We start from the raw sequence: 20,761 nt of genomic DNA, 5'->3' as shown, positions 1-20,761 counted from the left end.
TGCTGTCGGCATTAAATGCTGCTCAACCGGTGTCACTCATTCAGCCGACAGAAACTTTCAACCAGTTCTCCCCATTAAACAACGAGTCGGAGTCAGAGGCCCGAGCCTTCTCTGATCTCTCCACCCGTTACAGGGTCTGTGCCGCCGAAGCTTCCCACCATTAGCTCTGACAATTTGAAAACCCTAGTCATTGGCGACTCCATTACCCGCAGTATTAGACTTAAAATAATCATCCAGCAAGCATTCACTGTTTACCAGGGTGCGGGGCTACCGGCGTAAAGGCTAATCTGAAGAAGGTGCTGGCTAAATCTAAAACTAGAGAGTGTAGTGTCATGTCTTTGGCTATGCCGGATTAAGTGATATGACATGCTATTCTATGAAATCATTTCTCTGTAATTAATATTACCTGATTAAGCTAATCAGGTAAATAATTAACTAGAAAGTCAGGGCACCAAGAAAGAATGTTTATAGAGCTGTTATCTTCCGAATAAACTCATAAAGACCTAGTCATCTTTTACATTAATAGCAGTCAATATTTAATCGTCACCTTGTTTAGTCTCATCTGAAAGTTGTAAATTCTTGGTTATCTTCACGAACCCTGGCTAACAAGTTGAATCAGCAATACAAAATGTGGTTTAATTATTTATTTACTAAATAAATAAATATTTTTCCAACCTAATTGAGGAGAATAAGAACAATCCAACATTTCTTTTTGATACTGTCACAAAGCTAACTAAAAAGCAGCATTCCCCAAGAGAGGATGGCTTTCACTTCAGCAGTGATAAATTCATGAACTTCTTCGATGAAAAGATCATGATTATTTGAAAGCAAATGATGGACTCCTCTTTAAATCTGCATATTTCTCCAAAGCTCAGTCGTCCTGAGTCTGCACAACACTGCCAGGACCTAGGATCAATGTAGACACTAAAGTTTTTTAATCCTGTATCTCTTGACACATTCATGAACATAATGTAGTCATGGCCTCTAAACCTTCAAGCTGCATACTGGACCCTATTCCAACTAAACTACTGAAAGAGCTGCTTCCTGTGCTTGGCCCTCCTATGTTGAACATAATAAATGGCTCCCTATCCACCGGAAGTGTACCAAAGTCACTAAAAGTGGCAGTAATAAAACCTCTCTTGAAAAAGCCAAAGCTTGACCCGGAAATGTAAAAAACTATCAGCCTATATCGAATCTCCCATTCCTCTCAAACAATTTAGAAAAAGCTGTTGTGCAGCAACTCACTGCCTCCCTGAAGACAAATAATGAATACGAAATGCTTCAGTCTGGTTTTAGACCCCATCAAAGCACTGAGACTGCACTGGTGAAGGTGGTAAATTACCTTTTAATGGTGTCAGACCAAGGCTCTGCATCTGTCCTCGTGCTCCTAGACCTTAGTGCTGCTTTTGACACCATCGATCACCACATTCTTTTGGAGAGATTGGAAACTCTAATTGATCTACACGGACAAGCTCTTGCCTGGTTTAGATGTTATCTGTCGGAAAGGCGATCAGTTCGTCTCTGTGGATGGTTTGTCCTCTGACAAATCAATTAAACATTTTGGTGTTCCTCAGGGTTCCTTTTAGGACCGCTATTGTTTTCACTATATATTTTACCTCTTTGTGATGTCATTGAGAAACATAATGTTAACTTTGACTGCTACGCGGATGATACACAGCTGTACATTTTGATGTAACATGGTTAAGCCCCAAAATTACCCACCCTGAAAGCCTGTGTTTCAGAAATAAGGAAGTGGATGGCAGTAAATGTTTTACTTTTAAACTCTGACAAAACAGAGATGCTAGTTCTAGGTCCCGAGAAATAAAGAGATCTTCTGTTGGATCTGACAATTAATCTTGATGGATGTACAGTTGTCTAAAATGAAACTGTGAAGGACCTCGGCATTACTCTGGACCATGATCTCTCTTTTGACAAACATATCAAGAATATTTCAAGGACAGCTTTTTTCCATCTTCCTAACACTGCAAAAATCAGAAACGTTTTGTCCCAAAATTATGCAGAAAAGCTAATCCATGCTTTTGTCACTTCTAGATTAGACTACTGCAATGCTCTACTTTCTGGCTACCCGGATAGAGCACTAAATAAACTATATAAGGCTGCTAGAATCTTGACTGCAACCAAAAAATTGGATCATATTACTCCAGTACTAGCCTCTCTACACTGGCTTCCTATTAAGGCTAGGGCTGATTTCAAGGTTTTACTACTACCCTGCAAAGCATTACATGGGCTTGCTCATACCTATCTCTCTGATTTGATCCTGCTGTACATACCTACATGTACACTGTGGTCACAAGACGCAGGCCTCCTTATTGTACCCAGAATTTCTAAGCAAACAGCTGGAGGCAGGGCTTTCTCCTATAGAGCTCCATTTTTATGGAATGGTCTGCCTATCCATGTGAGAGACGTAGACTCGGTCTCAACCTTTAAGTCTTTATTGAAGACTCATCTCTTCAGTAGGTCCTATGATTGAGTGTTGTCTGGCCAAGGGGTGCGAGGGTGAACGGAAAGGCACTGGAGCAACGAACCACCCTTGCTGTCTCTGCCTCGCAGGTTCCCCTCTCTCCACCCTATTACGGGGGCTGAGTCCCTGGTTTACTAGTGCTCTTGCATACCGTCCCTAGGAGGGGTGTGTCACTTGAGTAGGTTGAGTCACTGACGTGATCTTCCTGTCCGGGTTGGTTCCCCCTCGGGCTCGTGCGGTGGAGGAGATCTTCGTCAGCATTGTCTCAGGGTAGTAAGTTGATGGTCTGCGGATATCCCTCTAGTGGTGTGGGGGGCTGTGCTTTGGCAAAGTGGGTGGGGTTATATCCTGCCTGGTTGGCCCTGTCCGTGGGTAATATTGGAAGGGGCCACAGTGTCTCCCAACCCCTCCTGTCTCAGCCTCCAGTATCTATGCTGCAATAGTTTGTGTCAGGGGGTTAGGGTCAGTCTGTTATATCTGGTGTAATTCTTCTGTCTTATCCGGTGTCCTGTGTGAATTTAAGTATGCTCCATCTAATTCTCTCACTCTCTCTCCCTCCCCTCCTGGAGGGCCTGAGCCCTGGGATCATGCCTTAGGACTACCTGGCCTGATGACTCCTTGCTGTCCCCAGTCCAACTGGCCATGCTTCTGCTCCAGTTTCAACTGTTCTGCCTGCGGCTATTGAACCCTGACCTGTTCACTGGACATGGTACTGTACCTTGTCCCAGACCTGCTGTTTTCAACTCTCTCTCTACTGCACCTGCTGTCTCGAACTCTGAATGCTTGGCTATGAAAAGCCAACTGACATTTACTCTCTAGGTTTCTTCCTAGGTTCCTGCCTTTCTAGGGAGTTTTTCCTAGCCACCGTTCTTCTACATCTGCATTGCTTGCTGTTTGGGGTTTTAGGCTGGGTTTCTGTATAGCACTTTGTGACATCTGCTGATTTAAAAATGGCTTCATAAATACATTTGATTGATTGAGGACAACCAACTTTAGCAGTTTGCGTGAAAAGAGAAGAAACATGGCAACCTAATTCAAATGAGTTAAAAAAAAAGAGAAGAAGCACTGGTTAATTTATGCATCCAGTCTGGCAAGCCAGCCTTCAGAAGATTCAACCAAACACTTGATACCAAATGTACATTTCCTGGTGCTGTTAGAGCAAACAGGTTGATTGATTTGAAAAACTATACAGCAACCCAGACAGTTAAGGACATTCCTGTGTGCAGACGGATGGAGCAAGAAAGGACAGACTGCTTCATTTATGGGCACATCAGCCTGCTTCTATTACCCCTCCTCCAAACAAGGAAATTGAGCAAGTTCAGGAGACTAAACTGCTTGGTGTAACCCTGGATTGTAAACTGTCATGGTCAAAACATATTGATGCAATATTAGCTAAGATGGGCAGAGGTTTGTCCGTAATAAAGCGCTGCTCTGCTTCCTTGACAAGGCTATCAACAAAACAAGTCATACAGTTGTGATGGAAATCTTCTTGTGTATATGAACGTATGTTTAACACAATGTTGCTTTTCTAATAACCAACTTGGTTGGGTTCATGCGAGTGACTGATTGATTGTACGAAGTAGGAATCCACACTATCACTGATAAGCAATTTGTCAGTATGCCCAGAACATTGCTCTGGGAACAATAAGGAGTATCTCGGTTTCAAGGTAAGAAGCCTGGTGTGGTATCAATCAGACTCATGCAGGAACCAACCATGCTTCTATGACTTGTTTGTGTAGCAGTATAAAGGGACTGGAAAGGGAAAGGGAAGGCTTGTATTGAGAGTGCTTTATTTACTTTGAATTTGAGTGCTTAGTGTTGCATTTCCACAACACAGGCCCTAGTGTTGCTGCACCTGGACTACTGCCCAGTCATATGGCCAAGTGCCACAAAGAGGTACATTTTAGTTGTCCCAGAACAGAGCAGCTGGCCCTTCAATGTACACGGAGAGCTCACATGAATAAGATGCAATCTCTCTTGGCTCAAAGTAGAGGAGAGATTGACTTCATCACTTTACTCCACATCAAATAACTCATTCAAGCAGTAAAATCAGCTTTAAAAAAAACAGTTAAAACTACACCTTATGGAACAGTGCGGGCTGTGAAGAGACACACACACAGGCACAGACACACATATAAACACACAAACATATGGATTTTGTATTGTAGATAAGTTGTAGTAGAGTAGTGTGCAATAATGTGTTGTGAAATGTCATGTTTTAATGTAAACTCAGCAAAAAAAGAAATGTCCTCTCACTGTCAACTGCGTTTATTTTCAGCAAACTTAACGTGTAAATATTTGTATGAACATAACAAGATTCAACAACTGAGACATAAACTGAACAAGTACCACAGACATGTGACTAACAGAAATGGAATAATGTGTCCCTGAACAAAGGGGTGGTCAAAATCAAAAGTAACAGTTAAGGCAGCTGGTGGCCACACCAGATACTAAGTACTGCAGTGCATCTCCTCCTCATGGACTGCACCAGATTTTCCAGTTGTCGCTGTGAGATGTTACCTCACTCTTCCACCAAGGCACCTTCAAGTTCCCGGATATTTCTCTCACCCTCACCCCGATTCAACAGGTCCCAGATGTGCTCAATGGGATTGAGATCTGGGCTCTTCGCTGGTCATGGCAGAACACTGACATTCCTGTCTTGCAGGAAATCACGCACAGAACGAGCAGTATGGCTGGTGGCATTGTCATGCTGGAGGGTCATGTCAGGAGAAGCCTGCAGGAAGGGTACCACATGAGGGAGGAGGATGTCTTCTCTGTAATGCACAGCATTGAGATTGCCTGCAATGACAACAAGCTCAGTCCGATGATGCTGTGACACACCGCCCCAGACCATGACGGACCCTCCATCTCCAAATCGATCCCGCTCCAGATAAATGCAAATCCGACCATCACCCCTGGTGAGACAAAACCACGACTCGTCAGTGAAGAGCACTTTTTGCCAGTCCTGTCCAGCGACGGTGGGTTTGTGCCCATAGGCGACGTTGTTGCCGGTGATGTCTGGTGAGGACCTGCCTTACAACAGGCCTACAAGCCCTCAGTCCAGCCTCTCTCAGCCTATTGCGGACAGTCTGAGCACTGATGGAGGGATTGTGCGTTCCTGGTGTTACTCAGGCAGTTGTTGTTGCCATCCTGTACCTGTCCCGCAGGTGTGATGTTCGGATGTACCGATCCTGTGCAGGTGTTGTAACACGTGGTCTGCCACTGCGAGGATGATCAGCTGTCCGTCTTGTCTCCCTGTAGCACTGTCTTCGGCATCTCACAGTACGGACATTGCAATTTATTGCCCTGGCCACATCTGCAGTCCTCATGCCTCCTTGCCACATGCCTAAGGCACGTTCACGCAGATGAGCAGGGACCCTGGGCATCTTTCTTTTGGTGTTTTTCAGAATCAGTAGAAAGGCCTCTTTAGTGTCCTAAGTTTTCATAACTGTGACCTTAATTGTCTACCGTCTGTAAGCTGTTAGTGTCTTAATGACCGTTCCACAGGTGCATTTTCATGAATTTTTTATGGTTCATTGAACAAGCATGGGAAACAGTGTTTAAACCCTTTATGATCAAGATCTGTGAAGTTATTTGGATTTTTACGAGTTATCTTTGAAAGACAGGGTCCTGAGAAAGGGACGTTTCTTTTTTTGCTGAGTTTATGTAATTGCCTTAATGTTGCTGGACACTTGGAAGAGTAGCTGCTGCCTTGGTATAATAAAATACTAAATACAAAAACAAGGCACAGCATGCATTGGTCAACAACCTCCATTGGATTTAGCATCCCCACACCGGAGAGGTAATTGACCGCACATTGAACACATGGGATATACCAGAGGAGAAGATCCTACTCTTCGTAACTGACAACGGGCTGAACATAGTCAAGGCTATTACAGAATAGACAAGAGAATAACTGTGATCAACAACAACCAGTGCTGGCTATAGCTTTGAACGGTGCGGCGGAAATGTCTGAATCTGAGTCAGATTATTTTTATAGGGCTAGGCACCACACCCTCATATTTCTTCCCCTTTATCATATAACAATCAACTATTACCAGTTGGATGTAGACAAATATCATACTTTTTTGTATTACAAGGTTTCCGAAATAATGCAAATTAAGCAATATCTCATTAAATATGTACATATTGGCATATCACGCAAATCCATTTTTCTGGACACTGGATGAAGTCAGTCTATATGTTGGTTGTATTCCTTGTATTCCTACCCACTGGGAAAAAAACTGATTGAATCAATGTTGTTTCCACATAATTTCAACAACAAAAAAATCATTGTGATGATGTTGAATCAACGTGGAAAACTGATTGTGTTAGTAAAAAGTCATCAATATACGGGAATGTAGTATTTTCTTCACCCAACTTTGAACCTAAATCCAATGAGATGGTAGTTTTGGGGGGATTTCATGTTGAATTCACGTTAGTTGTCACATCCTGACCAGCAGAGGGAGCAATTGGATTAGTTTTGGTCAGGATGTGGCAGGGTTTTTGTGTGTGTGAATGGTTGTGTTGGTGATTAGGACTCCCAATTGAAGGCAGGTGTGTTGAGTTGCCTTTGATTGGGAGTCCTATATAGGAGTGTGTGTTTTTCTTTGGGGTTGTGGGTAATTGTTTCTTGTTTAGTGTGGTTGCACCTGACAGGACTGTTGGCTGTCAGTTTCCTTGTTTTTGTTCTTGTATAGTGTTCGTTCTAATTAAATTGAAGGATGAATACTAACTCTGCTGCATTTTGGTCCATTTCTGAAGACAGCTGTGACATTAGTTGACAACTCAACCAAATATAAATCAAAACTGAATATATAAATGACATCTGTTCCCAATTGGGTACTTTCACTGAAACTAAAAGGAAATAATTCAAAATGAAATAGAAAAAAAACCTCAAACTAAATAAAAACTAGTAAATCAAGTCTGAAACCTAACGAAACTAAACAGAATTTCAAATAAACATCTAAAAACTATTAGAAAAAATGTAATAACCTAGCATTGATTCTTGAAGAATATAATTCATAAATTATTCTCCATAATGACACAAAATGTCAGGAGTGCGTACTGGCGGCACAGAAGTCAGGCGCAGGAGAGCAAACTGATTGACAACGGCGCAGTTTAATAAATAAAACCACCGTAAACAGTACAAAGTCAAATGGGTAAAAACCCGTCACATACCAGCATAACGTGCACAAGCACTAACAATAAACAATTCCCGACAAGGACATGGGGGAACAGAAGGTTAAATAGAACATGTAATGAGGGAATTGAAACCAGGTGTGTGGAAAGACAAGACAAAACAAATTGAAAATTAAAAGTCGATCGGCGATGGCTAGAAGACCGGTGACGTCGACCACCGAACGTCGCCCGAACAAAGAGAGGGACCGATTTCAGAGGAAGTCGTGACACAAAAGGTTTTATTACTGGACAAACAAGAATGTAAACATCTTTAAAATCTGTTCAAAACTATCATGTGGATGTCATAGACTGTCAGTCTTTGCATCAAGAGCCAAATCTATGAATTTGAGAGGTGTTACATTTCCCTTCCCTGTATACTAAGTAGTTTGGCGAACATTTAGTTGTTTTTCGAATCCCAGAATGTAGCTTTACGTTTCCAAACTCTCACTAGGTATATACAGTTGAAGTCGGAAGTTTACACTTAGGTTGGAGTCATTAAAACTCATTTTTAAACCACTCCACAAATTTCTTGTCAACAAACTATAGTTTTGTCAAGTCGGTTAGGACATCTACTTTGTGCATGACACAAGTCATTTTTCCAACAATTGTTTACAGACAGATTATTTCACTTATAATTCACTGTATCACAATTCCAGTGGGTCAGAAGTTTACATACACTAAGTTGACTGTGCCTTTAAACCTGCTTGGAAAATTCCAGAAAATGATGTCATGGCTTTAGAAACTTCTGATAGGGTAATTGACATAATTTGAGTCAATTGGATGTGTACCTGTGGATGTATTTCAAGGCCTACCGTCAAACTCAGTGCCTCTTTGCTTGACATCATTGGAAAATCAAAAGAAATTAGCCAAGACCTCAGAAAAGAATTGTACACCTCCACAAGTCTGGTTCATCCTTGGGAGCAATTTCCAAATACCTGAAGGCACAACGTTCATCTGTAGAAACAATAGTATGCAAGTATAAACACCATGGGACCACGCAGCCGTCATACCACTCAGGAAGGAGAAGCGTTCTGTCTCCTAGAGATGAACGTACTTTGGTGCGAAAAGTGCAAATCAATCCCAGAACAACAGCAAAGGACCTTGTGAAGATGCTGGAGGAAACAGGTACAAAAGTATCTATATCCACATTAAAACAAGTCCTATATGGACACAACTTGAAAGGCCGCTCAGGAAGGAAGAAGCCACTGCTCCAATACCGCCATAAAAAAAGCCAGACTACGGTTTGCAACTGCACATGGGGACAAAGATTGTACTTTTTGGAGAAATGTCCCCTGGTCTGATGAAACAAAAATAGAACTGTTTGGCCATAATGACCATCGTCATGTTTGGAGGAAAAAGGGGGAGGCTTGCAAGCCAAAGAACACCATCCCAACCGTGAAGCATGGGGGTGGCAGCATCATGTTGTGGGAATGCTTTGCTGCAGGAGGGACTAGTGCACTTCACAAAATAGATGGCATCAATGGGAAGGAAAATTATGTGGATATATTGAAGCAACATCTCAAGACATCAGTCAGGAAGTTAAAGATTGGTCGCAAATGGGTCTTCCAAGTGGACAATGACCCTAAGCATACTTCCAAAGTTGTGGAAAAATGGCTTAAGGACAACAAAGTCAAGGTATTGGAGTGGCCATCACAAAGCCCTGACCTCAATCCTATAGATAATTTGTGGGCAGAACTGAAAAAGCGTGTGCGAGCAAGGAGGCCTACAAACCTGACTCAGTTACACCAGCTCTGTCAGGAGGAATGGGCCAAAATTCACCCAACTTATTGTGGGAAGCTTGTGGAAGGCTAACCAAAACGTTTGACCCAAGTTAAACAATTTAAAGGCAATGCTACCAAATACTAATTGAGTGTATGTAAACTTCTGACCCACTGGGAATGTGATGAAAGAAATAAAAGCTGAAATAAATCATTCTCTCTACTATTATTCTGACATTTCACATTCTTAAAATAAAGTGGTGATCCTAACGGACCAAAGACAGGGAATTTTTACTAGGATTAAATGTCAGGAATTGTGAAAAACTGAGTTTAAATGTATTTGGCTAAGGTGTATGTAAACTTCTGACTTCAACTGTACATACAGTATTTAAAGTATATAAATAAAGATAAATACGAGAATGGACTACATGTGTATTTATCCTACTGTTTTAACCAAACAAATGTCCAAACTCAGTTTGTGAGTACAAGATGTGCTTATTACAGCCATATGTATTTGACTCATATTGTATGGCATGGTACTCACAGGCATGGTACTTATTCCCTCCATGAACAGCTCGCAAGTATAATTACATCAACATGATCATGGTAATTAACCAATTCTGTTTTGTGAATATGATATAGTATAATAATATAATATTATAGCCTGTTATTATCATGTTATCATTACATTATTAAACACAAAAACTGTTTTCGGTGAGAATCTAGGTGGGTCTGAAGCCGAAAAATAAAGGAAATTCACGAGTACCACAAGGCTCCTGACTGGCGCAGTGGTCTAAGACACTGCTTCACAGTGCAAGAGGCGTCACTGCAGTACCTGGTTCGAATTCAGGCTGTATCATATCCGGCCGTGATTGGGAGTCCCATAGGGCAGCGCACAATTGGCCCAGCGTTGTCCGGGTTTAGCCTGGGTAGGCCGTCATTGTAAAAAAGAATAAGAACTGACTTGCCTAGTTAAATAAAGGTTAAATAAAAATATTCTAAAGGCCTAACTTCACCCATGCTCTACCAAGGTTTTCCAGTACACAGCTTGACCTACTACAGTAGCTATGTTGGTCAAATGTACTTCAAACAACATGTAGGCAGGTTGCTTAAGATTTAAACCTTCTCAACACCACAAAAAATATGCTGGTACACCTAGAGTAGCCTGACCCACACGCGCTTCACACCGGATGCCATTTTGAATAGTTCCCTGTGTGTTTATGCTGGAGACTTACCGCAACTCAATCCCCTCTTTCCATTTTCTTGTGAAAGTGGTGTTTTCTACACATGAGAGGATCCTGACAAGAGAATTGTCTCAAAATGGTCTGTAAAAAAATATAGAATCTACAGCTATCACTCCAGAACCACACCTGGTTCTGTGGGGAAGAACAGTGAAGTCTCAGACTCATTCCCATAGAGTAAAAACAAGGCCAGTGGATAATACATTGAGCATTTGCTCCAGTGTCTACCTCTCAAAGAGCTTCCAAACCTAGATTTGACTTTATGAGTCTTGGCTTTAGAGATATCGATAAGTACTCTACATGAACAGCATCAGCTCCTCCAATCCATGTTTTGGTGAAATCACCAGTACTGGTCATCACCACCACCTGTAAGAAATGATACTTGGCAGAGCTTTGCACCGATACAAGGTTCGCTCCGAAATGCACACAGTGTCGCTAGAGAGAGAGGTGGACAAGAACAGATTCATTTTATAGTGGAAATAAGAGTCGCGGCATCTGCATTGCTTGCTGTTTGTGGTTTTAGGCTGGGTTTCTGTATAAGCACGTTGTGACATCTGCTGATGCCATGTTGGTATGTATGATGGGGAGACAGGTGCAGGAATGCGTAATATGGGTTTTTAATTTACCCAAATTACAGCGTGCCATGTAAAGGCACGGGGACGAAGACCAATCAAACACTATACAAAACACAGGGTTGAAACCCAAACAAAAGAGCGAGGAGTACCTCGAATAAATAACACAAGCATACAATGATTAACACACGGGACGAGACCTGTAATTATCTGTGAAATCCAAAACACACAGCACAGGTACTCACACAAACCAACGGACATTGTAACAATAATCGACAGGACACTGGTAAACCAAGGGCACACTTGTACAATTACTAATCACTGGGAATAGGGGCCAGCTGATGTAAAAAGGGCTTTATAAATACATGTGATTTGAGTTAGTCTAAAAATTACGATCCCCATGGCAACATGCTCATAAAGACATTACGTCACTTTCGCCAATATTCTGTGAGCCTGAACCAAGGCACGAAATAAATGTCTCAACCAAGTCCAATCAAACAGTAACTTGATTCACCGTAGAAGGTAAACACAATATGATACTGTACCTCAGCTGCAGCCCATGTCCCTGCAGTCTGGGGGAACTTGTAGCAGCATGACCTGTATTTGGTCCATGCCCTCCTCTGTCCACTCTGTTTCTGGAGGGGAGGACAGACACAAAATGAATTCAGTGACTGACTCACTGGTTGGGGCAATACAAAATATTCTATAGAAATAAGTTTCACTGGCAAACATTACGAACTGCTAACGTACCCAGAGGCAATGTCAGCACAGCGACCATCACCTCAAGGGGCTCTACAGTGAAACACGAGGGGGTACATTCAATCAAAACTGTCGTAGCAATATTTATGCAGCATCTTTGTTTGAACGTTTACTCCTCAACACATCTTACTCTGAAAACTGGAAGCATCTAGTGAAGAGAGTCTACCTAGTAAAGACTTACCAAGAGGTGGGTTCTGTTTTAAGGTGTTTCCCCTCATCATCCACTTGCGTAGCCTAGTGGTTAGAGCGTTGGACTAGTAACCGAACTGACAAGGTTCAAATCTGTCGTTCTGCCCCTGAACAAGGCAGTTAACCCACTGTTCCTAGGCTGTCATTGAAAATAAGAATTTGTTCTTATTAACTGACTTGCCTAGTTAAATGAAGGTCAAATAAAACATGGAGGGAAAGACATTGTTTCAATAATGTCGGCAGGACAATATAGACATACTGTATATGCACACACTTACCAAGGAGGGTTGTTCCATGTTTCCCTCCAATGAAGGTTCTGAAACAAGAACTGTCACACAAGAAAGAGTGAAAGTAGGGCCTCGGCACCTGGACAACAGAAACATTATCAGTCCGAAGTTGGCAATATCTTGTCAACTCAAGTGGAGTACGCATGGATATATGTCTTGCTGTGCGTTTTACCTGGTGCAATACTCAGAGCAAAGGCAGCACGAAGCAGTAGCGAGATGGTCAACATCGCCATGGTGACGATGGGCTTCTGAAAACAAGACATAAGTTTAAAATACATTACTGAGAAAAAGAAGGCCAGAAACAATCAGGAAGAACTCACTGAAAAAGAGATCAAAACAGCAACACAAAGTGTTGTCGGTGAGAAGAGGACTTGCCCATCTGCGGGTTCTGTTCAGCTGGAGAAAGAAGAGCACTTTAAAATAGTTAGCTCACAAGGGAAAAAATCTGCCAATTCCAAAAATTGTTAACTTGATATTGTTTCTTTTTCATGGCATTTTTTCCCCTGCTCCTTAGATTAGGTTTATTGGTGTTATTGAAGATTTTTGCTGAAACGTGAGCCAGATCATGATAGAATATCAATACAAGCACTTTATCTTTAGTCATCTATCTTTAATCTTTGTGAAATTAGGATGAATTGCAATATCCAATCAAGACCTGCCTAAATCATATTACACAAAGCCCTCTTGTTGTTATTAAAGTCAAATTAAAATGAAGCAGTTGAAATTAATTACGCTTACTCGAATTTGCCTACTTTCAGCACCATGAGCTGTCCATTTACGACTGATTTTTACGGAAGAAGCATTTGACTCTCCTCATGAACTGCCACCATAGCCCTACACAGCACAGATGTTAGTTAAGCAGCATACAAAAACAGTTTTTGTTCAGCAACAGAAGTCCGGGGCTCAGGGTTGGAATATCCATTGCAGTGTGTAATGCAGCCTAGTGTTATTTACACCATCCCAGCAGCTATCTTAGAAATATAACTTTGCTCTGTGCTTCTACGAGCATGTACTTCCTATTCTTTTAGGCTATGGATCTTTTGATTGAAACCACACTAAATAGCCTATAGGCTAATTGATATAAGGTATATGTTTCCCCCTGTTTTACTGACGAAGTAATAGTTTAAAGAATATTTTCGTCGTTACAGCATTATGTGTCTACATTTTCGCCTGACATTGTTAGGTGGTTAGTCTGATGTTGCTAGTTACTTGTGTTTTCGTTTCAGTCATCGGATTATTAAAACAGATGAGAGCTGTATATTTTGTTTTGTCATTGCTAAATGTATGTGCCTTATCTTAGTATTGATGCCATTTCTATTAATGTTTATTATTTTCAGACCACATCTTGTATGGATAAATGGACTGTTATTTGGATAATCACAGCTGAGTGACATGGCACAGAATGGCAAACATTGTTAATCCTCCAATCAACATTTATAGAACCCTAAAATGAGGAACTGTCTCTCTCGCCGTATTTCTAATAGGAGTACAATCTCCATAACTTCACCTACTCAATCAGTGTATAAATTCCAGAGGCATCACCCTCTAATTCAACCCTCCCCCATTTTAGTCATTGTGTAAATTTCGATCCGTCCCTATGCATGTCAGAACAGGTAATGTCAAGCCATAACGAGTGATTTTTTTTTTTTTTCAATAACAAATTATAATCAATAACATCAAATGCTGCGCTGAAATCAAACAATACAGCTCCAACTACCATTGTATTATTCATTTATTTTAGCCAATCATCAGTCATCTTAAGAATTTGTTCTGAACCGACTTATCTATTTAAATAAAGGTTACATTTAAAGTATGCAGTACAAGTTGAGTGCCCTTCCCTACATGCCTGCTGAAAGTCAGTAGTTAGTTTAAAAAAAATTGCATTGTATTTGTTTGTAACGCCCTGGCCATAGAGAGGGGTTGTTGTTCTTTATTTTGGTTAGGCCAGGGTGTTACATTGGGTGGGCGTTATATGTTCCTTTTTCTATGTTTTTGTATTTCTTTGTTTTGGGCCGAGTAGGGTTCCTAATCAGAGGCAGCTGTCTATCGTTGTCTCTGATTAGGAATCATACTTAGGCAGCCTGTTTTCCTTTGGGGTTTTGTGGGTAGTTGTTTCTGTTGTGTGGTTTGCACCGACAGAACTGTTGGCTTTCGTTTTCCCTGTTTGTTTTTGAAGTGTATCATTAAAAATCATTATGACCACTTACCACGCTGCATCTTGGTCCCCTCTTCCAGACGATCGTTACATTGTTCAAACACAATTCTCTCCACCAGTTTACTAAGAACAGGCGGGGGGGGGAGGGGCGTTGGAGCCAGAAAAGGGTGCTTACTATTGTTAAGTAGTGGAATTTCTTAAGCTTCCTTCCTCGCCTATGGACACTCACTCCTTTGGTTAAAGACATGGCAAATAGGGGTGGCAATACAGTCTGCTACCATTCTCAATAGTTTCCCATCTAGGTTGTCTATTTCAGGTTTTTCCACCTCTTCCACACAAACTTGACCATGTTGATTCAGTATATGAGAGTGTGCACACATTTGCTTGAGCGTAATAGTATGTTGTGAAATTGGGTAATTTGCAATATTCATTCAAGAGCTGCCTCAATCATTTTACAGTGTCATGGGAGTTCTAAAAGTAGGTTAAATGGGAATGCTTGCATTTGTTTACTACACTGTATACATACATAACCACGTGCATAGTTTATGGATGTGCATGTGTGGGTGTTCAGGAATCCTGTCACCTGACTAAAGATACAGTTCTTGTTTTGATCTTTGTCAAGGGGTCAAGTTTTAGCTACAATATTTAAGTACACCAATAAACCTATGGTACAAAAACATGTAATGAAAAAGAAACATCAATATTATCAACTAGTTCACATCAAGTTACCATAATAAAAAATAAAAAAAATTTCCCCCCCCCCCCAATTTCGTGATATCCAATTGGTAGCTAGTCTTGTCCGATAGCTGCAACTCCCCTTCAGACTCAGGAGAGGTGACGGTTGAGAGCCGTGCGTCCTCCTAAACACGACCCTACCAAGCTGCACTGCGTCTTGACACACTGCTTACTTAACCTGGATGCCAGCTGCACCAATGTGTCGGAGGAAACACCGTCCAGCTGGCGATCGAAGTCAGCTTGCAGGCGCCCGGCCTGCCACAAGGAGTCATTAGGGCGCGATGGGACAAGGAAAACCCGGCCGGCCAAACCCTCCCCTAACCCGGACAACGCTGGGCCAATTGTGTGCTGCTTCATGCACAGCCCGGGTCTGTAGTAATGCCTCAAGCACTGCGACGCAGTGCCTTAGACCGCTGCACCACTCGGGAGGTCCCCATTTAAAAAAATAAATGCATACATGTCTAAATTGGGTGTCCGTCCTTGAGAGTTGTTTTGGTCCATCTATTCATTCAATACCTCTCCTTTTACAGAACCCTTTCTGGATAATGATATTGAACAGGTTCCTCCTGTGGGTAAATTGATTATTTATCAGTAAATACCAAGAAGTTGTCAAATGGTTTCCCATCTCACTCCTTACTGGTTATGTCTCTGTTTTTAAAGAGGGTCTGGGTGATGAGGCAAACACCTTTCGAACAGAACCCAACTCTTGGTAAGTTTGTACCACTGTAGACTCATCTCCCTTCTAGAACACTTTTCCAAAGTTACGCGTGTCTGTGAAAGGAGTAGATGTGTAAAGAAGTATACTGCATAGACATTTCTAAGAAAAATGAAATGTGCTCCCTTTCACTGTGGTGCCCCATAAGAAGATAACAGATGCTGAGCAAAAGTTGACACTTGGTAAGTGGTTTTAAAAAAAATCTCTTATTTTTGTTGAATGAACATTTCAGTTTTTAGACTGTCACTCACCCAGGACTAAAAACCTAGAATTGTACATTCCATATAATGGTAGACTCTCGGTAGATTTGTACATGGACAGTGGTTTGTAAACAAAGATGTTAGCATTGCTACAGAAACCTGTTTCTGTCCTTGTCCTCCCAGAGAATAAGTGGAGAGACGAGGATGTGACTGAGGAGGTAGGGGATGGGGAGGAGGGGGTGGAGAGCAAGGAGCTATGCCCAGGAGGCTGGTCCAAATACGGATCAAGCTGCATCACTGCAAAGACATGGGCTGCAGCAAATGTATCATTATTGTTTTATTGGTATTTACATACAGCCTATGGGTCAAGCTTTCTGTACGCTGCATCCAACAGTTAGACTCAGGCTAAAACACTAATCTGATATCTGTTAAGGCACCATCTGCCATATTTTTAAAAATAAATAATTTTGTCATGTACAGTCTACTACAATGCACAGCTTTGAAATATGATTGAAACGTGTCATTCTCTTGGGACTGTCACTTTCATTATGAAATGTCACCTCCTGTACAAAAAGATATGTGGCTTTAAAAGCGTTGGTTGATAATCCTGCCACTTAGAGAAGTAGGCAAAAGCAAATGCCCGCTTCAGTATCCATTGGCACATCATATTACATTTTTTATATTCTTTATTTTCGCCTGGGGCCCTTCCCGACCTCAAGGCACCTGCTGCTGCAGGACAATCTGCATTCTCTTAATCTGCCACAGACGCTGCCGAGCAAGTTGTCGGACAGTCTGCAGACCTAGATAGACTGGGTCACAGTCGGGGACAATTACCAGTGCTTAGGGTTCTCTCAACCCTTCAATTGTGGTCTGTTACGGATTGATCTGCATATTGTTTTTCCTATCACAACAGCCCCTTGAAAAGTCTCCTTTTACAATCATTAACATTCATTTTCTGTCACATATTTGTATTGAAGATGATTTGTTGATCTAAAACGGAAGCTCTAAGTTTGTTTATGTAAATGTTGATTATTTTGTTTATTGTCAATAAAAGGTGTGTACACATTTAATTCATTTTCTCCCATGAGTTATTAAACATATTTCTGCAGTATAAAGTCATATAGTATTTTATGGTAGGCCTATTGCAGTGTGCCATTATACTAGCAGTATATTAGTGACATTATGTAGTTCCCTTCATAAACAGTATCACTGTCAAATCAACATGATAATGAACCAAAGACAACAACATTATACAGATGCATTGGTTCAAATGTTTATTTTCAAAATACTTGTGCTGCAGCACCAGTACACGTGAGAAACTATTGTAAGGTGACACCAAGTGCCATTTTAAATAAAAATAAAAATGTTTTTGCAGTCATCTAACAATAACCTATGTTATGAAATACATAATTGAAATTGATGGGTTTTCTACATGTTTTTTTTGCCTGTGCCAGAGCACAGGGCAACTTTTTAATCAGCCCAACTTGCTCCCCCTATTGTTGAATCTCTGTCCAAATAAACAGTTAAACCCAATATAAGCCTATCAGATAATCACATTTAACAACTCTCACAAACATGATACTTTGTACTATGTTCAACTGATATGGAATTATGGGAAATCGGTTTCCTTGTGGCCATGTGAGCCAACAGTATGAAAGTGCTCCTCTTTGCTTTTTTTTTAGGGAATCATCAGTGAATCTCTAACATTTTTTTTTTAACAACCAAAAAAATCTATTAATCAATTGAGGTGTCTGTCTGATGTGTTATTGATTGTATATGTCTTATTTTCAGGATCCCATTATCACTATGGCAATGTTTATCCTTTCCCTGTTTCCCTGTGCTGTGTTTGCTCTGAGCGGTGCAGCAGGTAACTCACACAGCAAACCAAGAAAACACCTCATCCACATATGACAATCTAAAATGATACAGCTCACATTATACACTGGTAAAATACAATTTCTTCATAGTATTTAGTTACATCTCTTTTCTAGAGGATCCCCATGTCATGGAAAACAACATGGAACAGAGCCCACCTGCTGGTAAGCGCTTGATGTTGTTAGCACGTCTTCAATGAATGAGCAACTTGTTTTGGCTTTTCTGAGTGTGGAACTACAACACTGTGATCGGTGAAACCTGGTGCATGAAGGAATCAGATTTCTCAACTTGCTCAACACAGTGCTTGCAATTTTGTACATTTGTAATGTTAGGCTTCAATGAGTTTGTTCTGATCACGTCTTGCCTCGTCACAGAGAAGGTGGAGAGGTTGAGCAGGAGCTCTTTCCCCCCTCGGCTGGCTCAAATATGGGGCACTGTGTTTTCTCTTTGTCCCTTCCGGCAAGATGTGGATGAATGCTGAGGTGCATTTGAACCTGATGCACCCTTTAAATGTTTTGGCTTAGCTATATTAGACTGATAGTATAGACATACACCAGGTATCACCAATCACAGTGTTGCAGTTCCACACTGGATTATACTTTGAAAAGCATCCAATTTGTTCTTAACTGACTTGCCTAGTTAAATAAAGGTAAAATATAAATAAAAAAATCCATGTGGCAAGAACACAAAATCCATGGCTGTAATTATTTAGTAGTTTTTTTAAACTTTCATTATAAAATATATATGTGATATTATATCCTGTCCTCTTTCTCTCTAGTGGGACTGTGAGCAATTTGGAGCAAAACTTGCATCCGTCCACACCTCTGAAGAGTGTAATTTTGTGCAAGAGGTGATCAGACAGAGGACTTTACCCCTGCCTGGATTGGAGGATCTGATGCTGTTCAGGTAGAATTTGTTGATTTTTATTTAACTAGGCAAGTCAGTTAAGAACACATTTTTATTTCCAATGACAGATTTTTACCTTGTCAGCTCAGGGATTTGATCTGGCAACCTTTCGGTTACTAGTCCAACGCTCTAACCACTAGGCTACCTGCCACCCCGGAATGTTCATCAATGCAGTCAGATCTAAGTTGGTGAAATCTTAATACAGTATTCTAGGCCAACACTAGAGCAATTTCTGCTTCTGTAATATCTACTGGCAACAATTTTCTATTCTATGGTGATGTTTCTTTGACACTGAGATTACTTCTTTCCCATGGAACCAAGAGTGACGGCTCCAAATTTGGCTACAGGAACTGGCTCGCAGGAGAAACCAATAATGTTGGTGGCAGTGAGCCATGCATGATGACGAACTGAAGAGGTACAGTAATCATACTATGTGAAACCCTTATCTCTTATCACCCTATCCTTAAATGACATTGAACTTTATTTATAGTGTGTTTACCAAACATGTCTGACATGGACATTAAAAACAAGACTCAATCAGTCATTGTCTGTTTTAAGTCCATTTCCATGCATCAGCAGTATTCTTTTGGGAAGTTTTCTGCAAGTCTAGCTCATGCACTTGTAATCAAGTGACGAGATCATGTATATTCCTTGTTTCCTCTTTAGTTGAAAAAGGCCGGAATGATGTTCAATGGGAACGTACACTTCCATCTGTGTGCTCCAAAAGGACATGTTAAATCTACCATCGTGACATCAACTGGACCTCAACTGAACCCCTTTTGTTTTTGTTGTAATAACCTTTTTTCATGAAAACTATACAGTATTCTTATAGAATGGGAATATATGGTAGGCCTATAGTTTTTAGGAATCATAGTCAAGCGTGAGACTTAACTTAAGGGGGCTTTTCTATCATGTAAGTAGGCTCTCGTCAATCTTTTCAATTCTGCTAATCGTGTCAAATGCCATTGTGAAATTCTTCTGATAATAAATAAATATTAGCCCTAATATTTTGTGTAGATGTCCCTCTGTGGTGAGGGTGCATTTGAAGACTAGGTACAGTACATTGTAACACTAAGTGCTGTTTTTAGACTAAGTCTTTAAACGCTGTCTTTATTGTTGCACGTCAAGATAAACTAAGCCAATGAAGAGGGGTACAGTAATGGTGATGCAATGTGCTATTGCATCACCAATAATTTACTGTACCCCTCTTGAGCCGTTCTCCCCTCAGCAGCCTCCTGTGATATATAGACATTCGACCTACAGAGGAGCAGCCATTGTACCATAGAGACCACAAGTAATAGTGTTTCTGAGCTCGATGGTATAGCAAGCAACTCCACCTGTCTGTCTTGCAGTACAGTCAGGCTACGTTGACACAAGAAAGCAAATAATGCAGCTACTAAGAAGACCTGCAAATGTTTTAGGGCAATGTAAACATGGTAAATATGCATCCATAAGGAATGACGCTTGACCAGACAAAGACAATATTAATTCCTGTCACTGGACAATAGATAATTGTGTCAATATCTCAAACAAAATGGGGTTAACCATCTGCACCAAATAATATTTGAACATAAATATCGATCTACACTTAGGCCTGCAACTATTTCTTTCCACGCTCATCTTTCCACAAGTTGTGAGGTTGTATCTAGCATGCCAGGGGGCGACATTGCATAAGGTTGTGAGGTTGTATCTAGCACGCCAGGGGGCGACATTGCATAAGGTTGTGAGGTTGTATCTAGCACGCCA

At 41.0% G+C, this 20,761-nt stretch overlaps 1 long non-coding RNA gene across 1 annotated transcript; it reads left to right on the top strand.

Moving 5' to 3' along the window:
- Positions 1-17,978: 17,978 nt before the first annotated feature.
- On the top strand, positions 17,979-19,997 carry LOC106588295 (uncharacterized). The gene is made up of 4 exons (XR_001324625.2): positions 17,979-18,273; positions 18,888-19,015; positions 19,337-19,430; positions 19,682-19,997. It is a non-coding gene; the product is annotated as an uncharacterized lncRNA (long non-coding RNA).
- Positions 19,998-20,761: the final 764 nt, after the last annotated feature.

This window comes from Salmo salar, chromosome ssa27 (genome assembly GCF_905237065.1).
Source record: "Salmo salar chromosome ssa27, Ssal_v3.1, whole genome shotgun sequence".
In the NCBI taxonomy this organism is placed as follows: domain Eukaryota; kingdom Metazoa; phylum Chordata; class Actinopteri; order Salmoniformes; family Salmonidae; genus Salmo; species Salmo salar.
The sequence above is the reverse complement of the archived record's forward strand: the minus strand, read 5'-3'. Positions and strand labels throughout refer to the sequence as shown.